Source organism: Panthera leo, chromosome B1 (assembly GCF_018350215.1).
Source record: "Panthera leo isolate Ple1 chromosome B1, P.leo_Ple1_pat1.1, whole genome shotgun sequence".
NCBI classification, from domain to species: domain Eukaryota; kingdom Metazoa; phylum Chordata; class Mammalia; order Carnivora; family Felidae; genus Panthera; species Panthera leo.
The window spans coordinates 86283141-86303169 of NC_056682.1; the positions used below are offsets into that span (position 1 = coordinate 86283141).

General features: G+C 45.8%; 1 long non-coding RNA gene across 1 annotated transcript; it reads left to right on the top strand.

The window, feature by feature from the left end:
• The first annotated feature begins 12540 nt into the window (after positions 1 to 12540).
• Positions 12541 to 19075, top strand: LOC122216986. Its single transcript, XR_006201230.1, has 2 exons — positions 12541 to 12739; positions 18558 to 19075. It is a non-coding gene; the product is annotated as an uncharacterized LOC122216986 (long non-coding RNA).
• The last annotated feature ends 954 nt before the right edge of the window (positions 19076 to 20029 follow it).

Sequence of the window (20029 nt, forward strand, 5' to 3'; positions counted from 1 at the left end):
CCTAATTAACAGTCACATTCTTTTTTTTTTTTTTTTTTTTAACGTTTATTTATTTTTGAGACAGAGAGAGACAGAGCATGAACGGGGGAGGGTCAGAGAGAGGGAGACACAGAATCCGAAACAGGCTCCAGGCTCTGAGCTGTCAGCAAAGAGCCCGACGCGGGGCTCGAACCCACGGACCGCGAGATCGTGACCTGAGCCGAAGTCGGACACTTAACCGACTGAGCCACCCAGGCGCCCCCAACAGTCACATTCTAAGGTCCTGGGGATTAGGGCTTCAATATAGGAATTTGGGGGAAGGGGAGGACACAATTCAGTCCATAACAGAACCAATCACTTATTTTTTAAAACCCTGAGTAAAGGGCAGGATTTTTTGTTTAATTTTGGCCCCAAGATGTCCTAGGAAAAGTCATAGGTCACAATGTGCTCACGAAGTTCACTTCATGAATTTCACCAATTATGTGATGTTAAGCATAAATATGGCTGAAACAACCCGAGTAATTGCAAAGTGGCCTGACCCAGGCACTCACGTGGCAGCCTTGAGGGAGCTGGTTTGGGGTCTCCAACTGAAGAACTAACTAGAACACCACCAAGTGTCCACTTCTCTCTGAAAAGCCCCATTTCCCTGATCTGTCTCTTTGGAATGCTCCCCAACTCTAAGCACTCCTAGAGGTCACAGAACTCCCTCATTCCCTGGGGTCTTTCTACCTGGGAGGTGGTTCTTGGATGGCTACCTGGATCTCCCTAATGTACTGTTAGGCTGTTGGGGTGGCAGAATTATCCCCAGGTTGGAAGTCCAGGCCAGAGGGTCTGTTCAACCTGGGAGTATTACAGGCCAGCCTACGTGGTGCCTCATTTAGAACGAAGTCTTAGAGAATTAAGAAATCCCAAAGAAGGTGTCCCTTCGCAGAGGGGAAACTATAGAGGGGAGACAGAGAAATGCCTAATTACAGAATAAAGAAGGCAGCTCCCATGTGACAGTAGCCAATGGGGCGTGGGCTTGGGGGTCTGGGTTTCCCTAAGCTGGGGGAGTGATTGTGTGCTCACTTTGGCAGCTATGAGTCTCTAGCCCCTGCTTTCCCCCGGACTGTTCTGCTGTCCCCTCAGAGGGCAAGCCAGCACTAGTTAACCGCCTAAGCGACTCTCAGCCCTCTCCCTATTCAGCCCTCGTGAGGGCAGCTCGTCTTCCTCAAGACGTAAGTTTTCTGCATTCGAGTGTTCTGTCGCTGTCAGGGAAAGTCCTGTGGTGCAGGCATCACAGCGGAGTCCAGCCTCGCAGTCAGGGTTGTGGTTTTGTCACACACGCTGCAGGCCAGGAAGGTGAATCGGTATCCAGAATAGATGTCTGTTCTGATAAGAACAAAGTGTGCGCTTTCCATTATGGAAGCGTCTTTTGTAATCAACCTGCTACCAGGGGACTGGCTGATGACTTGGGGAATGGTGTCGTTCTCCAGGAAAGTCCTGCTTCCCATCCCTGCAACGTTAGGGCTCTGTTAGCCTGGACATTTTAGTTCCCAAAGAAGGAATGTTTCCACCAGGGACTTAGCAATGGTTTCATGAAACTGGAAGTTGAGACCGCCATCTGGCCACTTTAAGTTCCTCATGCCAGTGAATCAACAGACAAAGAAGGGGGTTGTCTTCTGGCTGCGGTGATCAATCTTGATTATCAAGGGGGGAGTTTGGGTTCCCTGGGAGTGTGTCTGGAATGCAGGAGCCTCCCTGGGGTGTCTCTTAGTACTCGCAGGCCTTGGATTGAAGTCCACAGAAAACTACGTTATCAGGACTGCTAATGGCCCTGACCTTGCAGGGATGAAGACATCATGTCTAATCAAATTTGCTATGGGCGAAGGGAATATGAAGTAATGGAGGGAGGTAGTTATAAATGCCAGCTATGACCACATGATCAGGGGTGGAAACAAGAATAATAATCGTTATGAGCATTTCTCTTATTTTGGTATGATTGTGTGTCTATGGTAACTAGTTTTTCTTTTCCCCTCTTCTGTTCACCTACCAGTGAACATAAATGCGTTCATAATTTTTAACTTTGTGTCTCACAGAGACACTATGACTCTGTGAGAGACAATTATCGCGCAAAGAGGGACAAAGGGATTCTGGGTCCCCTTTGAGAGAAAGAGTATGTTTTTGGTTGTATGAGAGACAGTTACAGTGTGATAGATGGAAGCATTCTTTTGCTACTTTCTTAATTTGGAATTAAATCTAAGTGTCATTAAGAGAATACTGACTCCATCTTGACATGCATCTGATGGGTCTGTGTAGTGCTGACTTAGTTAAGCTAGAGATACGTCCCCTTTGTGAGGACTGCTGGGTTCGTCTGGGCCACAAGGACATCTTGTGTACACGGTCCCTCGTGTGCTGGCTCTCCTTGCTGGCATGGGGCAGCAGCTGGCCCGCACCTGCCTGCTCCTGGCCAATCTCCTCGCCCAGCCTCCTGACTCTGGGCCGGGTGTATGGTTCATCCTGTGATGAAGGGCACCAGATTCCACCCCAGATCGCTCCCATCGAGCATGCTGCAGGTGGGGGGAGATGAGAGGCTGACATGTCTTTCAGTCCATCCTCCTGGGTTCCAGCCCATCCTGGGAGGGTCTATCTAGTGCTTCCTCCCTTCACAGCCGTCTTCCTTTCCCAACCACGGGCCCTACTGACATCAGGCCCCGGTAACAGAAGCAACAGCCATCTAGAGACTGGATACCCAGCTCCCACACTGCACAAGGTCGGATTCCTACAAAATCCCTTTGCATACATGTTTAACTTTTGTGTCCCTCTACAATTCATATGTTGAAATCTTAACCCCTAAGGTGATGGTATTAGAAGGTGGGGCTTTGGGGGGGGTGGTGATTAGGGCATGAGGGTGAAGCCTCATAAATGGGATTAGTAGCCTCGTAAGAGACCCCAGTGAGCTTCCTCCATGTGAGGACATAGTGAAAAGTCTGTGAGCCAGGAACTAGGCCTCACCAGACACCAAATCTAGGGACGCCTTGATTTTGCATTTCCCAGCTAAGGAACTGTGAGAAATAAATTTCTGTTGTTCATAAGCTACCCAGTCTCTCCTATTCTATTATAGCAGCCCAAACTAAAACAGAAATATATATATATATGCGTGTATGTGTGCGTGTGTGTGTGTTTCTGCTTCTCAGATTGAATCCTGACAGACACAGAATGGAAAGACAAGAATAGAGACAAAGTGACAAAAGGGAAGGACTATGCCAGTCCTGGGATTCCTTAGCTCTCTCCTCACCCTTTCCCTGCTGGGCTCCATGTTGCAGGAGGCTGACCCACATAGGCTGTGTTTCCCGGGCTCCTCAGTCAGCTGGCTTCCAGACTGATTTAGCCAATGGGAACCCTAATGAGAGCTGGGGGGTGGGTGGGGGGGCAGAGGAAGAGAAAGCCAAGGAATTTCTCCATCTTGTTCTGTTCGTGCATCATGTCTGGCCCTGTCTGCATCTCTCCTCTACCTCCAGCTCCCTCCCAGCACGCTCACCATCGTTTCGCCCATCACCCAGTGACTTTGGTTCTGGGTTCTGGCTCTGGTGATGCTGTCTCCATTTTTGTCTCCAACTTGAGTGGGGTAGAGCTTCATACTGTTGCTAATCCTCAGGTGCTCCCCAGCACATTTGACTTCTCAGTCCATCCATCCCTTACGGGACCAATTGCCTGTATTGGGTTCCCACTGTGATAGACACTCAAAGTAGTTTCTTTTTGCCTGATTGGACCCAGACTGATACCGCCCACTGGAAGTTAGAGTTCATGAATTCAAAAAAAAAATTTTTTTTAATGTTTATTTTATTTTAGAGAGAGAGAGTGAGTGAGCAGGAGAGAAGCAGACACAGAATCCGAAGCAGGCTCCGGGCTCTGAGCTGTCAGCACAGAGCCCAACGCGGAGCTCAAACCCATGAACTGTGAGATCATGACCTGAGCCAAAGTCAGGCGCTCAACTGACTGAGCCACCCAGGCGCCCCTAGAGTTCGTGAATTTAAAGTGAGAATAATCAAGGGCACCTGGGGGGCTCAGTCAGTTGATCATCCGACTCTTGATTTCGGTTCAGGTCATGGTCCCAGGGTCGTGGGACCCTTCTCTCCCTCTGCCCCTCTCCCCCCACTTACTCCCTCTCTCTCTCTCAAATAAAATTTTAAAAATAAATAAATAAATAAAGTGAGAACAATCAGGATGACGTGTGACTTTTCCCAGTTGCATTCAGCTCTTTTTCGGGTACAGGCACAGAGCAGACAGGGAGTCGGATTTAATTAGGGCTGGACTTTTGCCAAGAAAATCTGATGGAAGGAGAAGGAGCTGATGGTGATTTTAAGGATAGCCCAAAGACCCTCGGCTGGGTTAGGAGATAAGTGAGGTCATGAAAGGGTGAACAGCAATGCAAAGACAGGAAAGTCAGTGGGTTAAAAATGAAAATACATGTGTGCTTGATTGTTTTTAGAGCCAAGGTGCTACAGGAAGTGAGCAGGAAGGATATGTAAGGATAAGCAGGGATTAGGATGCTTGAAGCCAAAACCTTGGAAGAGATGCAGATCCACCTAGGAACGTGGGAGTGAGTGACTGAGACAGGCTGGGGGACAAGATCCAAGGAAATGAGAGGAAGGGACTGAACGGTGTTGAATGGATTATCTACGTGGGTACTGAAAGCCAGTACCCAGACTGAGGATGCTAAAGGACCTGAGTCTCTCCTCTCTTGCTTGAACCTTTTGTTCTCCCTTCCCCATCCACTGCCTCTCCCTCACCTTTACCCTCTGTCCATGGTCCCTGCCAATCCTCCGTTCTCCAAGTCCCAAGGGCCCAGTAGGTGCAACAGACATTTACCAGATACAGGTGCACCTCACTTCATTGTGCTTTGCCTCATTGCACTTTGCAGATACTGCTGCTTTTTACCAATTGAAGGTTTGTGGCAACCCTATTTTGAGCAGATCTATCAGCACCATTTTCCCAACACCATATGCTCACTTTGTGTCTCTGTGTCACATTTTGGTAACTCTCACAATGTTTCAAACTTTTCCATTATTGTTATACTATCTGTTATGGCAGTGTGTGATCAGTGATTATGACTCGCTGAAAGCTCAGATAATGGTTAGCATTTTTTAGCAATAAAGTATTTTTTTTAATTAAGGTACATACTCTGTTTAGACACAATGCTATTCCACCCTTAATACACTTCAGTGTAGTGTAAGCATAAATTTATATGCACTGGGAAACCAAAATGTCCATCTGACTTGCTTTCTTGTGATATTAGCTTTCTTGTGGTGGTCTGGACACAAACCCGCAAAGTCTCTGAGGTGTGCCTATATTTGCAGATAAAGGAAGAGGCCACAGAAGAGCATAAGGCTAGAAATAATTACAACTGAACATTCCTTAATGGGAATTTCTCAAGGACCACTTTTCCCCTTAGGTCCCGACCTTGCCAGTTGTGTTCAGGTCACCTGTCTCTATAGAAACTCTTCTCTACCTTTATTCCTCTCCAGGTTCTCTGCCCACCCCCCACCCCCAGCCCCCTTTGTTGCCACCCTCCAGGGCAACACTCTGGAGTTCATGTGACCGAGCACACATGCAGCTGTGTGACTCTTTTGCAACACCTGTCACATGGGGGTCCCATGTTTTTCCAAAAGGTCTTTCAAGGTATTTTTCTAAAGAAAAGAGCCATCAATCTCTAAGAAGAATTCTGCTCCTTCCCCAAAATGCATAATTGCAAGAGCCATGGGATTGTTCTAACAAAGCGACTCTATCATGTTCCTATAGCCCGAGATAAAATGACATCATGTGGGCGACGGTGTTTAAAAGCTGAATAGCACTTTTCAAATTCAAATGTAAGAGGAGAGAAATTTTATTACAATCCCACAAGCCAGACAGATGAGGAGATGATCCAAGAACTGAAGATCCATTTGTCTGTGGGGTCTTAGGTAAGTCAACTTGGGGAAACTGGGTTGTGGCTAAATGCAACGCTCAGTTGAATGCATGCTTAAATGAATGAATGAAGTGTGTGTGGGTGTATATGATATTGTGACTTATAATAAAAAGTATACAGCCGGTTGGGGCACCTGAGTGGCTCAGTCAGTTGAGCACCTGGTTTCGGTTCAGGTGATGATCTCACGGTTTGTGAGTTCGAGCCCCGCATTGGGCTGTGTACTGACAGCTCAGAGCCTGGAGCCTGCTTGCATTCTGTGTCTCCCTCTTTCTCTGCCCCTCCCCCACTCATGCTCTGTGTCTTTCACTCCCAAAAATGAATAAATGTTAAAAAAAAATTTTTTTAAAGAAGTATACAGTTAGTCTTCGTCCCAGTTTCTGGCACAGACCTCCTAAAACCCTTGGAATTTCCAAGGCGATGAGAGCAATGGGAGCATCTTTTGTTATAACATTTGGTCTTTTGGCCTCAGTTCCTGAAATAGCTCCAGGGCCATAAAGGTGAAAGGAGTGTCTTATTATTCATAACAAACCTTTTTCAGCTTCACCTGAGTTTATGTTAATGAGGTGAGCCCATAAGGATGAGAGCTGGTTGCCAGGAGAATCAACCCTGTGATTAGAGTTTTAGAACTTTCAGATACACACACACACACACACACACACACACACACACACACAACCTCTGGGGAGGAAAGAGACTGGAGGTGGAATCAAAATCAATCACCAATTGTCAGTGATTGAATCAATCATCCTTACCTGATGAAGCCTCCGTAAAAACCTAAAAGAATAGGGTTCAGAGAGCTCCTCGGCACCTTCAACACGTGAAGATGCAGGGAGAGTGGCTCCCTGGGAGAGGGTGTGGAAGGTCCTCGCCCCTGCCCACATGCCTTGCCCTGGGCATCTCCTCCATCTGGCTGTTCCCATTCCTGTTCCAGCCTTTTATATTACATTGGCAGGCTAATAAGCAAACTGTTCTCCTGAGTTTTGTGAGTTCTGCTCTAGAATATTAACCAAATGGGAGGCGTGATCATTGGAACCTCCTCTGTGTGGCCTCCTAGGTCAGAGGCACAGGTGACAAACTGGATTTGCAATGGGCATCTGATGGGAGAGGGGGCGGTCCCATGAGACTGAGCATTTCCTGTGGGACCTGACGTGATTTCCAGGTAGTGTCAGAACTGAACCGAACAGGACACAGGCAGCGTTGCAGAATTAACCAGTGTGGGAATAAACCCACACATCTGGCGTGAGAGCAGAGAAAACATGGCCGGGCGGGGGTCCTTTACAGGGCAATGCAGGGAGGCATGCAGCAGGCAGTGTTTAGCCTTCTCCGTGAACAACATTTCAGAATTGTGGAGGAAGCCAGGCGAGGTTGGAGAACGAATGGGAGTGAGAAAATGGATACACGTGTGCCTCTCCTTTCCTGGAAGTTGAATGTGAAAAGGAGAGACAGGGTTGTAGCCACTTAGTTCCAGCACTCCACACCACAGCCCGTGCTCCGCTCGGCAGTCCAGTCGTGTCACACACAACGTGTCTTCAGGAGACCCTAACAACGCCTTTCCAGCATCCAGCACTCCATCCCAACCCTAAGCGCCTAGGGCAATGCCAGCTACGCAACCTTCTGAGTGAATGTTTTGGCAGGGCTTTAGGGAGAGAAATCAAAAGGACAGGCCTGCAACTACGGAAAGAAGAGGAAAGAGATGAGGCATGGACAGAACTACGGCCCCCAAATTCCGTATGTTGAAGCCCTCACCTGTATTGTGACTGTGTTTGGAAACAGAGACTTCAAGGAGGTAATTAAGGTTAGATGAGGTCGTAAGGGTGAGACCTTGATCCATTCGGACTGGTGTCCCATTATAAGAGGAGGAAGAGACACAGGAATGCATATGCACAGAGGAAAGGCCTCGTGAGGACACAGCAAGAAGGCGGCTATCTGCAAGCCAGTAAGAAAGGTGTCACCAGAAACCAGCCCTCCACCATCTTGATCCTAGACTTCCAGCCTCCAGAGGTGTGAGAAAATTCATTTCCATCATTTAAGTCACCCAGCCTGTGGTATTTTGTTATAGCAGCCCAAGCAGACTAATACAGGAAAATAATAATAACAACAATAATAAATAAACAATAAAAAATTTTTAATGTTTATTTATTTTTCAGAGAGATAGAGAGAGACAGAGCGTGAGCAGGGGAGGGGCAGAGAGAGAGGGAGACACAGAATCTGAAGCAAGCTCCAGGCCCTGAGCTGTCAGCACAGAGCCCGACGTGGAGCTCGAACCCACGAGGGTGAGATCATGACCTGAGCTGAAGTTGGACGCTTAACCGGCTGAGCCCCCCAGGTGCCCCAACAATAAAAGTATTTCTAAATAAATAACAGAGTGGGGAGGTTAGTCTTGGACACTGGACCTGGATGTTTTTCACGCATTTTCACAGGTCTGGCTCTAGTTGGCATAACTGGAGGGAAAGGGAGAAGGGGAGAAAGGTGGGTGACATGCAGATTGTCACACAACAGGACACCGGCTTCTCCGGGCCAGCCCCCCACTTCTCCCCATCCCTCTTTGCAGTGCTGCATTCCCTGGATTTCTGGGTCTGGCTGTCACACTGAGGCAAACACTGGGCCTCAAACAAAGGCAATTGTTGGAGTTGGGAGCTCCCTGCCTTAGTCTCGGGTTACTTTCCAGTGTCGGCAAAGGTTCCCTTAGTTGTTAAATCTCCCAGTTTAGACGACAAAAGTTCCATGGTGGGCGTTTCGGGGGTTTTTTTGTTTGTTTGTTTGTTTGTTTTGTTTTGTGCCTTCTGGCGTATGCCAGGATCAAAAGCAGCTTTAGTCTTTCCTGTTGTTCTCCACCGACCCACGGAGGCCCACCGGCAGCCCAAGGCCTGGCTGTGATGGGAGCACCACGGGGATCAGGGAGGGCTCCCCCGGAGGTCTGTGGACCCGCACACAGCGTGCACACCTTGCGTCTCTCTTCGCCAGAGTATAATGGACCCAAAGTGGTGTAGTGCTCACAGATTCATCCCTCCCTCCTTTCCCTTCTAACCTTAGGGGGAGAACTGCATTAATTAGTTAAACGGTTGAGCCGCTCAAAGGCTTCTCAGCTGCAACGCTCACGTGCCAGCCTCTTTTATCGTGGGCAGGTCTCGGCTGCCAAGGGTGGCCACGGAGGGCGGCCTTGCAAGGAGAGCTTGTTTAAACAAGGCCAGTTTCTAGCCCACTTTGCAATGCAAATGCTTCCAAGAGCATCCCGGCTTGCTCCTCAGAAATAGATGGAATAAAGACACTTTGTAGGGATATGATTTGGTTTGTTTCCAGCCTTCTCCTCTTATGGCTAAAACCAATTTCTCCAGATCGTTCTTTGGTGTAGCTGTGTTCAGAGTGTGCATGTCAGGAAATTTCTTTATTCTACAGGATCAACAGTTTAAAATGGGAACCGTATAATGCTGTTGTTGTTTTAAATGTGTTTAAAATAGTGTCTTTTCAACAGGTCTCTTAAAACGGTTTGCCCTGAAAACGTTATTTTGATGCGCACAATTCCAGGCTCCTTGGGCTTCTGGCATCTTCCTTGCAGAGACCCACGGGAAGCAAAAGTGCCCTAAAGCGTTTCTGTGTCTGGCCACGTGCCTGCCAAGCACACGGCAAGCACTCACGAAATAATTTCTTTGGTGAATTATTTATGTGTAGTTGCATTAATCTTTTATCTCAGACTAAAACCTTGGTTTGGCCATGTTGTAAATCTTTGTCACAAATGAGCATTTTCCCTATGCTGGCTGCATTGTTAGCAATTCAAACAAACAAACAAACAAACAAAAAACATTACCATGTGCTAGATGATGTTCTCTTCTGGTTAATTTAGTTTCTTACTAAACGAATACCTATAACATTACTGAGATTGCCAATCTCCTAACAGTTCTTCCAGCAGCAATTCTCAAACCCCTACGCACGGTGAAGGAGGCACACGTTTCTGGAGTCTGGAGAGATGAGACAACACCAGTCGGGGAGGGGTGTGGGGGGCAGGGGAGAGAGAATCCCAAGCAGGCTCTGTGCTACCAGCTCAGAGCCCAGTGTGGGGCTCAGACTCATGAAACCATGAAATCATGACCTGAGCCAAAACCAAGAGTCGGACGCCTAACCGACGGAGCCACCCAGGTGCCCCAGAAACATTTTTATAGATGAAGTGGAAGATGGTAAGAGATAACAGCAGAGTGGACAAAAGGAGTGCTGGGACATTCCGTGCGTTCTCCTACTTATGCATTGACACAGGCAGTGACTGGGACTCAGCCCTTGAGAAGCCCACAGTCTAAGGAAACACATGAGAAAACGATCACAAGATAAAGTGATAACAATGGTGGTTTTCAGAGCTTTTTTCATTTACTAAATGTCACCATTTGGTTGGCCCAGAAGGAGCTTACAAACCAGATAGGCTGTAGCAGACGCTGGTGCTCAGATGGGCCAATCTTAAGCATCAGAGCCCTGTGGCCCTGGCAGCCTCACTCCTTGTTCCAGGCGGGAGGCCGGCTAGCTGAGCAAAGGGTGTGTGGTGACCAGGACTGGGCACAGAGGGGTTGCACAGCCTCTCACGGCGCATTAACCAAGGCCCCATGCCCGGCCTCTTGGCTGAGTTTCCAGGAACGGCTGCCTCCTTACCATTCCAAGAAAAACCTCCCTCCCCTCCCGCACCCCCAAAAAGGTGGGTTATCTAAAAGGTCACTAGCAAAAGCCTGTTTGTCCTTTGGAACAGTACAGCCCCCATCAGTGCTGCATGCTCGGTCCCCAGCTATGTGGAAGAAGCAGCCACAGCAGACAATGGGAATGGGAAGGAAGCCAGGCCTTCTGGCAGGACTTCTAATGCTCAAACACAAGGGTGTCTGTATCCCCAGGAACCCTACCGTTAGAGGCATGACGCCTTCCCGTAAATCCATCTTGGAGGACAATTCATCTTGGCCAGGTCCCTCAGAGGTAGACCTGTGGGGAGTACCAATTGTTGGCACAGCAGAACAGACCTGGCTTAAGCTGGCTTGTTGTCTTAATGACAAACACTTTGTTCAGAGCCATGTTATCAGCTCTTCAGAAAACCTTTACAGAGAATCCAGCAAATCAAGCCCAAACTGCCCTCCCTCTCTGTGTGTCCGGGTCTGTTTTCTCCTGAAGGAAATGAAACCAGCAGCAACTGAGAGGGAGGAGGCTCTGGGCAAGCTGGTTTTCTCCAGCCCACCATACCCCATACTCCATGCTTCCCTCTCCTGTCCATCACCCCGAAGAAGTGTGTCTTCTGGGAATGCTGCCTTTCGTCTCTGTCACCTCTGCAGACTCTGTAGGATGTAGTTATGGGCTGGGTTAAGACTGCAAAGAGAAGCAGGGGGATTCAAAGAGAGAATTCAATTCCATTCAAAGAGGGGACAACATTCTCCTCACCAAGCCAAGGCTCTTTCTTTCCCCCTGACCAAGACAGCCTTACGATTCCCTCCAGTTTTCTAAAACCTCTAGACAGACTTCTTTCTGATCTCCGTTTTCTTAGAGCACTGTCATTAGAAAACTTGTGATTGTAAATTATTTCTCTGCCCCTTTGAGATGTATATAAATCCATTTTTTTTAAGCCTCTTGCCAATTTTACAACCTAGGAATGTCTTTCTCTAGGACCTGGGGACCATCTTTTCGGAATGTAATCATCAAAGGAGATAATTTCTCTATGTCCAGTCTCTGTGGGAGGGTAGGAGGCTAACTTCAGCAGGGCATCTTTGCTCCAAGTTGTAAAACTACCTGCTGTCATAAAACAGGAGAAGTTTATTAACAAACACAAATGGCCCATGACACCTCCCACCCCTGTCTCCCACTAACATCCCCTACTACTTTGCCACTAGCTCACCCCTCCTCTGCTTCAGGGCAGTTGAGTTCAAGCTGAGCTGTTCTGACCTCTCTTCTTTTTGCAGTAGTCTTGCATAAAGTTTTCCTTTTCTGTGTAACTTTGTCAGTGCAACTTTGCATTGGCACCCCCCTCACCCTCCAAAAGCCATCTCCTTCCTTTGTAGCGGGGGCTCTCAATACTTCATGTGTTTCCGAATCGCCTGGAGGGCTTGTGAGAACACAGTTTCTCAAGCAGTAGGCCTAGGGTGGGTTTGATACATTTCCAACAAGTCTCCAGCTAAGTCATGGCTGGTCCAGAGACCATACTCAAGCCTATTTCTTGCACAGACTGTCCTAACCTTCCGAGGCCCCTGGAGTTAATGGAGGCTCCAGCACACTTCCTGTAATGAGGTCATTTCTGGAACTGATGGAGATGCATTCTTCCCCACAATCTTCTCCCTCTCTCCCTTTTTAATACTTGTCCTCCTTTATTCTAAGACCTCTCCTTCCCTCCCCTTCCTCTCCCAGGCCACAACAGTTCTCTTCCAATCCGTCTTCTACTCCACCCCACCCCCCAAAATAGTAACCAGCTACCCCTTAGGGTAGCACTTAATCTTTCCATCTTCGAGGCTGTAGTTGTTTTCGTTTTTAACCACCAAACACTTCTTGGAGCCTCCTTGGCACTCCAGTCCCCTGGGGATGGGGGAGGGGGCACCCTCATATTCCCTGGTTACCTAGCAACTTGTCTCCTGGTGGACAAGTCACCGCCCTGCGGAGATGCCAGCTACTGTGCACACAACAAAGGGAAAGTGACACCAGCCCTCCAGGTCTCCCCTTAGAAGGCCTCCCTGTTCATTAGCACTGTGATAAGTGGCTTGCTATGGGCAGGCCCTCCTTACGCCCCCTCCCCAAGTAAGCCAGCCACACTGCTCATCCCCGGGGATCTTGGAGAGATGGCAGCTTGTCAAGCTCCCAAGACACTGGGTATGTACTAGAAATTTCAGATTAATCCCTAATTACATCCAGTCCATCACCTTTGTAGCAGGGGCTGTCATAGTCTTTTCATTGTCACTTTCTAGTCAGTGGGGCCACGTGGAGAGCTGTATCCATATTCATGCACATGTCTTCTAGTGCACCCATCCTCTCATTACACTTCAAAATAAAGGGGGCTTCTTTTTTTCCTCCTGCAAAACCTTTATGAAAGAAGCTGTTTGCTCAACACCTTTCAAGCTCCCCCCACCGCCATCCTTTGTTCCTTCTCTACACATTCATGAATTAACTGCTCTGGGCCCAGAGTTGGTAACCGACTTTCCTTTAATCACAGAAGAGATAGATGCCCTCACGTGGCACTTGTATACTGGAACGTTCGTCAATCCTGGACCAACTGAGGAAGGGAGGTTTTTCAACCTCACTTTCTATAATCCTGAAAGAGACAACAGAATAGGAAAGAAGGAAGGAAAAGGACAGAAAGAAGGAAAAAATGAATTCCACTCTAAAAACAAAGGCAGTCATAGCAGTAAAACTTGGAACAGAGAACAATGATAAATTACTCAGACGCCCAATAGGTGAATGCCCAAACCATCAGTCTACACAACAGAAGATCATTAGACAGACTTTATAAATGATTGGCCACTTATATAGACCACAGCAACCACAGACATAACTATAATTACATATTTATTTTTATTTTTATTTATTTTTTTAACATTTATTTATTTTTGAGACAGAGAGAGACAGAGCATGAACGGGGGAGGGGCAGAGAGAGAGGGAGACACAGACTCGGAAGCAGGCTCCAGGCTCTGAGCCGTCAGCCCAGAGCCCGACGCAGGGCTCGAACTCACGGGCCGCGAGATCGTGACCCGAGCTGAAGTCGGACGCTTAACCAACTGAGCCACCCAGGCGCCCCTACATATTTAAGTATACGTAATGCATGCAACATCTAAATACACGTGACATGTATATCTACAGTATTCAGGGGAGGATAATGCTAGAGAGTTTGAATACACTGGTTCAAAGTGCATGCAAAATATATGTGACTGTTCATAAAAATTAGGACATGTGAGAAGATATGAATAGTATAGAGCTGCACTGTCAATATGGCAGCACTAGCCACATGTAGCTATGGATAGTACTAGAAATGTGGCCAGTCTGAATTGAGACATGTCGTAAGTGTAGAACTGGAGTCAAAGACTTAGTATGAAACCTTATATAAAATATCTCATTATTTTTATGTTGTTTACATATTGAAATGTTTATATTTTTAATATATTGGGGTAAATAAAATAAAACATATAATTAAAATTAATTCCACTTTTTTTTTTTTTTACTTTTTTAATGTAGTTTCTAGAGAATTTTAAAGTACATGTGTAACTTGCATTATAGTTCTGTTGGACAGTGCTAATTTAGAGTTTAATGTTTATTAGGTCCTTTTTTTTTGAGAGAGAGAGGGAGAGCATGTGCAGGGGACGGACAGGGGGAGACGGAGAGAGTCTTAAGCAGGGTCCATGCCCAGTGCAGGGCCTGATGCAGGACTCCATCTCATGACTGTGAGATCATGACCTGAGCCGAAATCAAGAGTTGGACACTTAACCAAGTGAGCCACCCGGGGGGCTCCGGTCCTTCTTTTCTATAAAATTGCTAAACTTCTTGTTCTGTTTGTGTTTATAAGGTGTATGAGTTGTGGAACATGGAGTGATTTGAAAGCATTATTTCCACGAAGACCAGTCTAGGGCTGGCATTCTGGGTCCTATAACAGGCTGTAGACCAATAATGGAAATTATGGCTTCCCTGGGAAGATGGGAAAGAGTGAGGTGTGGAGCAAGGGAAAGATGGATGGTGGGTGGGGGATGAAGGCCACACACTTCAGAAGTGAAAGGATCATTGAAACAACTAAATGTATGGCCTGGCAAGAAGAGTAGACATCTTCCTTCTGAGATGTCATTTGCCACTCTCCCTTCCCAAGCCAACTCTTTCCCACTAACCTGTCAGCCTGACCTCTCGGGTTTGAGAAATGTCCCTCTATTAATTGTCCTCAGAGAAAGAACACATTCATTAAGTTATGAGTCAATTCTGGACTGCAGTGTGGGATTTATTATTTCGGTCACGTATGTGTTTCATTGCATTGTTAGAATTCTTTCCTTCAGGACCGTTTGCTGACCACAGATTTTAATGGGGGTGGGTAGGGGTGGTGGTGCGGCGAGCAGATCAGTACAGGTGCTGAAGACGAGGACAGAGGCGTGGGAGCACCACAGGGTATAGGGACGCGGCAGAGCAATGAGACCAACTCACCTACAATAAGCCATTTTTAGCTGCTACTAGCCATGGGTGTGTGAACAAGATGTTCTACCCGCCAGAAGAGTTTCAGCATGTGATCTCGGAAGTCAGCTGGGAGAGGAGGAGACCGAGAAACTAGGCACAGTCTTCATTTCAGAGACTCTCCAGACTTAAGAGAGAATAGTCCTCGGATTCAGGTTTGATCCCATGGGTGGCCACTCTTATTACAATGGAAAAATACCCCCTGAATGAACCCATGGTCACAGAAGCCCATTAAACCTGGAAGAACTTTTTTTTTATGTTTATTTATTTTTTAGAGAGGGAGTGTATGTGCAAAGGGGAGGGGCAGAGAGAGGGGGAGACAGGGAATCCTAAGCAGGCCCCTGTGCTGTCAACACAGAGCCAGATTCCGGGCCCAAAGCCACAAACTGTGAGACCATGACATGAACCAAAATCAAGAGCCACACGTTTAACCAACTGAGCCACCCAGGTGCCCCAGAAGAACTTTTTTTTTAAAGAAAAAAAATCATGGGGTGCCTGCGTGGCTCATCGGTTAAGCATCCAACTGCGGCTCAGGTCATGGTCTCACGGTTTGTGAGTTCAAGGCCCGTGTCAGGCTCTGTGCTGACAGCTCAGAGCCTGGAGCCTGACTCACATTCTGTGTCTCCCTCTCTCTCTCTCTGCCCCTCCCCTGCTTTCATGAGTGCTCTCTCTCTCTCTCTCTCAAAAATAAGTAAACATTAAAAAAAAATTTTAAAGAAAAAATCAGGATACAGCACATTCTTTCTCAAGAAAAAGAAATTGTGGGGTGCCTGGGTGGCTCGGTCGGTTGAGCGGCCGACTTCGGTTCAGGTCACGATCTCATGGTCTGTGAGTTCGAGCCCCGCGTCGGGCTCTGTGCTGACAGCTCGGAGCCTGTTTCGGATTCTGTGTCTCCCTCTCTCTGACCCTCCCCCGTTCATGCGCTGCCTCTCTCTGTCTCAAAAATAAATAAACGTTAAAAAAGAGAAAAAAAAAAAAGAAAAAGAAATTGTTATTCAATTACAGTGTCCTATTTGTTCAATAAACATTCATTGAACTCCTTCGAGGTACCGTTCATCCATTTGATAACTCCTGAGCCCCTACTCTGCAGAATATTGTGTAGTCGAGACCCTAGACTCTGAAGACTGCCTGGGTTCAAATCCAGGCTCTATTACTTCTTTCTTATCTGGATGACCCTGGACAAATGACCGAATCCCTCCAAGCCTTTTTCTCATCAGTAAAGGAGAGTAATAATATAGTGTTGTTGTGACAGTTCAATACATTAATACACACAAACTCCCTAATACATGAAAACCACTAGCCAGGGTAGACATTCTCTATGTATTTGCTACTATATGCTAGCCAGTGTGTGGCAGGGATACAAAGGCAAGCACAACAAATATTTGCCCTCAAGAAGACTCCATCTCGTGGGCTTTCGCACATATTACTTAATTTAACCTTCACAACCAGCCTGGGATCAAACCAACAATAAATAAGGGTGTGATTTAGAGCTAGTTCTTCTGACCCTAGGTGCATTGCTCTTTTACGCTGCCTCTGCAGCCTTCCGGAAGCCAAGTCTTAGCCTATGAAGAAGAAGGCTCTACTCCCAACAACATCATAAAGCTCTTTTCTTCATGGCAGTGTTACTTAGGGTGCCTGGGAAAGCAGGTAACAGGAAGTCCCAACTGAATTTGGTTTATGTATTAAAAAAAATGAATTATCCCACATTTTAAAAAGTCTCAGTGTAGGTTTCTTTGGGGTTTGATGGTGTACTGATACCATGGAGGACCCAGATTCACTCCATCTCTCTGTCCTCGATGGGTCGGCTTTGAGTCCGTGTCACAATGTGGCTACCACTCGTCAGGCGTCATAGGAAGGTACATATAGCAGCCTCCAAAGGAAGAGAAGACACCTTCTCCAGGATATGCCCCGAGCTTCTTATTAGGTCAGAAGCCCATCCTTAAAGCAATCACTGACAAGGCAAACAGGATTAACATGATTGGCTCAGCAAAATCATTTACTGCTGGATGGAAAATAGGGTGGCCATCACAGAGCATGTGAAGAACTTTCACAGGAAGGAGGGTGGACACAGTGACAGACAAAATTAGAGCTCCTGCTGTTACTACATAACAGTCAACAGTGTCTACTACAAGGGACATCAAGTAATATTTATCATCACCGAGTAGCATTTATCAAGTACCATTACTCTAACAGCTAATAGAATTCTCATCTCAGTTTAGAAAAATCCAAAATCCAGGTAGACTATAGGTAAGACATGGGGATGTCTATCAACCATAGTGTGATATTTTTACAGATTTTCCCCAAACTCTTTTTATTTTGAGAACTTGGTTGGGATCATCAAAACATCCAAGTTGTCCCAACCAGCTCAAAACTTTCACAAACATTACTGTGACCGTTTGCAAGCTGTGCTTTTTTTTTTTTTTTTTTTTTAACAACAACAAAGAGGGCCGAAGTAGTGACATATGCAAAGAGATGTGTGGCAACCAAAGGGAAATGTTATCCTTCCTAGGAGACAGGATTTTATGGGATTCCTAGATCTTTTTTGTAACTGATTGTTCAGGTCTTGACAGCTTTTCAGTTGGGGAATACAGTCATGTCTGTTAAACTAATTGTAGCTGTTCACTCCACTAGATAATTTTACAACATTTCAGCTTCAAATAGAATGGCTTCGATAAACATAAAGCAGACTGACACATCCCAGATTTCTGCAGTTTATTTTACACCAAGAAATTACATTTAGAGATTTCCAGACACATGCTATAAATGAAAATTCAACAGGAAGTTTCTTTCACTTCCTCTAGATCTGACCTACATTTCAAAAATATATGAGTGGGCTATATAACCAGGAATTTCTTCTCCTGCTGCCATTATTCAAACTGTATTTTCTGAAGATCTTTTTTTTTTTTCCTCCTCAGTGACTTTAATGGCCGTTGAGGAAACTGTAGACTTGGGAGTCTTCACAGAGCCCTAAGTGAAATGGCAAATGTTATCAACAGGGATACCCAAGGTGTATAACTCTGGGCTACCTACAACCATCAGCTTAACCAGAAAAGTCAAATCTCTGTGCTCCTAGCATTGACTAGATGAAAACCATGGCTTTTACATCTATATAATTTTAGTATGAACAGCCACGTGGTAGCTATATATTTTCCAGATCATATGCCACCCACCCACTTATCTACCCTAAAGGAGTGTGTGGTGACACTTTAGAGCCAATGTGTATAATATTGCTTTTTAGAGAATGGTGCCATATAAATTTAAGACCTAGTTAAAAATGAGCCAAGGCCCATAACATACCAAGTTACATATATTTTATTGTACTCGAGGCTGCGGTATAAACATGGAACATTCCCACACTTCCTCTACCTGCCATCTTAGGAATTCTAGAACTCAGAACACAAGTTTGGTGTTTTCCTTAGATAGATGTGTGTGACTTTGTGCCTGTAAAAATATGTACTTCATAGAGGCTTTTTTTTTTCTATTTCAGAGTGACTTGCACAAGGTCGCTGGATAAGATGCTTACACCAGAGCAACCGCTCCCCCCTGTATCCCAGGCAACATGCCAGGAGACATGGGAGGAAGCGGGGAAGCACAGTTAAGTAACAAATGTATTAGTTCAGTTTAAATCTGAAGCTGAACAACAATATACAGAGTGAGAAAGTTATAGGCACTTCAATCTTCAGCAAAAATTTAAAACTCAAATGCATCCAGGGGTAATAGAAATTGTCAAGTGGCTAAGACAATAGGAAGTGATAAGGACTGGGGTAAGTTGGAGAGGATAAACTCTGCTTATGGGCATTTATATTTTAAAAGTTAAAAAAAAAATTTTTTTTAACCTGCCTATCCAAATAACATGTAGTGTTTAATTATTCCACTTGATCCTATGTAGAAAAACCCCGGAGCAAGATGGTTGTTTTATTAAGACCTTGGGTGCTTCTGCTTAAAAGCCAGCTAGCCAGACTCTACTTTAAATAAAGTACAAAGTACTGAGTGTGCTAAAACTCACAGTTGGTCTTGGGTTAAATGAGACATTGTATATGTTTCTTCCCCCACGCTGCTCACCATGGTAACCACCAATACTCATAGGGGCCTTACTATGTGTCAGGGGCACTTCTAAGAAGTTTACAAATGTTAACTCATTTTTAATTCTTGAAACAACTTTATGAAGTGGATACTATTATTACCTCATATTATGTGAAAGGAAACCAAGGCCCAGAGTCATACCATTAGGAAGTGGTAGAGATTGGAGTTGAACCAGTATACGAGTTTACATAATGCTTCTCTACTAAACTCAGTATGATCTGGGCTTCAGAAGGATTTCAATGGTTCACTCGTTGTTTAGAGATTGTACTTTCCCCAACTCAAATACTTCATTGATTTAAAGTTTGAATTTCAAACTTTTCTTTTTTTTTTTTAATTTTTTTTTTTTTTTAGCGTTTATTTTTGAGACAGAGACAAAGCATGAACGGGGGAGGGTCAGAGAGAGGGAGACAGAATCTGAAACAGGCTCCAGGCTCTGAGCTGTCAGCACAGAGCCCGATGCGGGGCTCAAACTCACGGACCGCGAGATCATGACCTGGGCTGAAGTCGGCCGCTTAACCGACTGAGCCACCCAGGCACCCCTCAAACTTTTCTTTAAAACACTTTTCATAGTAAGAAATGACTCTAGTAATTAATCCAGTATAGACACACACACTACAGTACTCACCCTCACGATGTACAATACACTCGTCTGTTCTATTTTTTTCTGTCCTGTGCCATTTTTTTAAAATGTGGTCACAAACAGATTGATTTCTGTAATTTGGAAATCACTTATGGTGATCTTTCCTCAGCCCAAATATGTGTATGGTCATTGATTGACATTGACGTACACACACACACACACACACACACACACACACACACCTTACTGAAAATTATTGTCACTGCCTTGATTTTCACCTCCCAAATGTAGGCGTT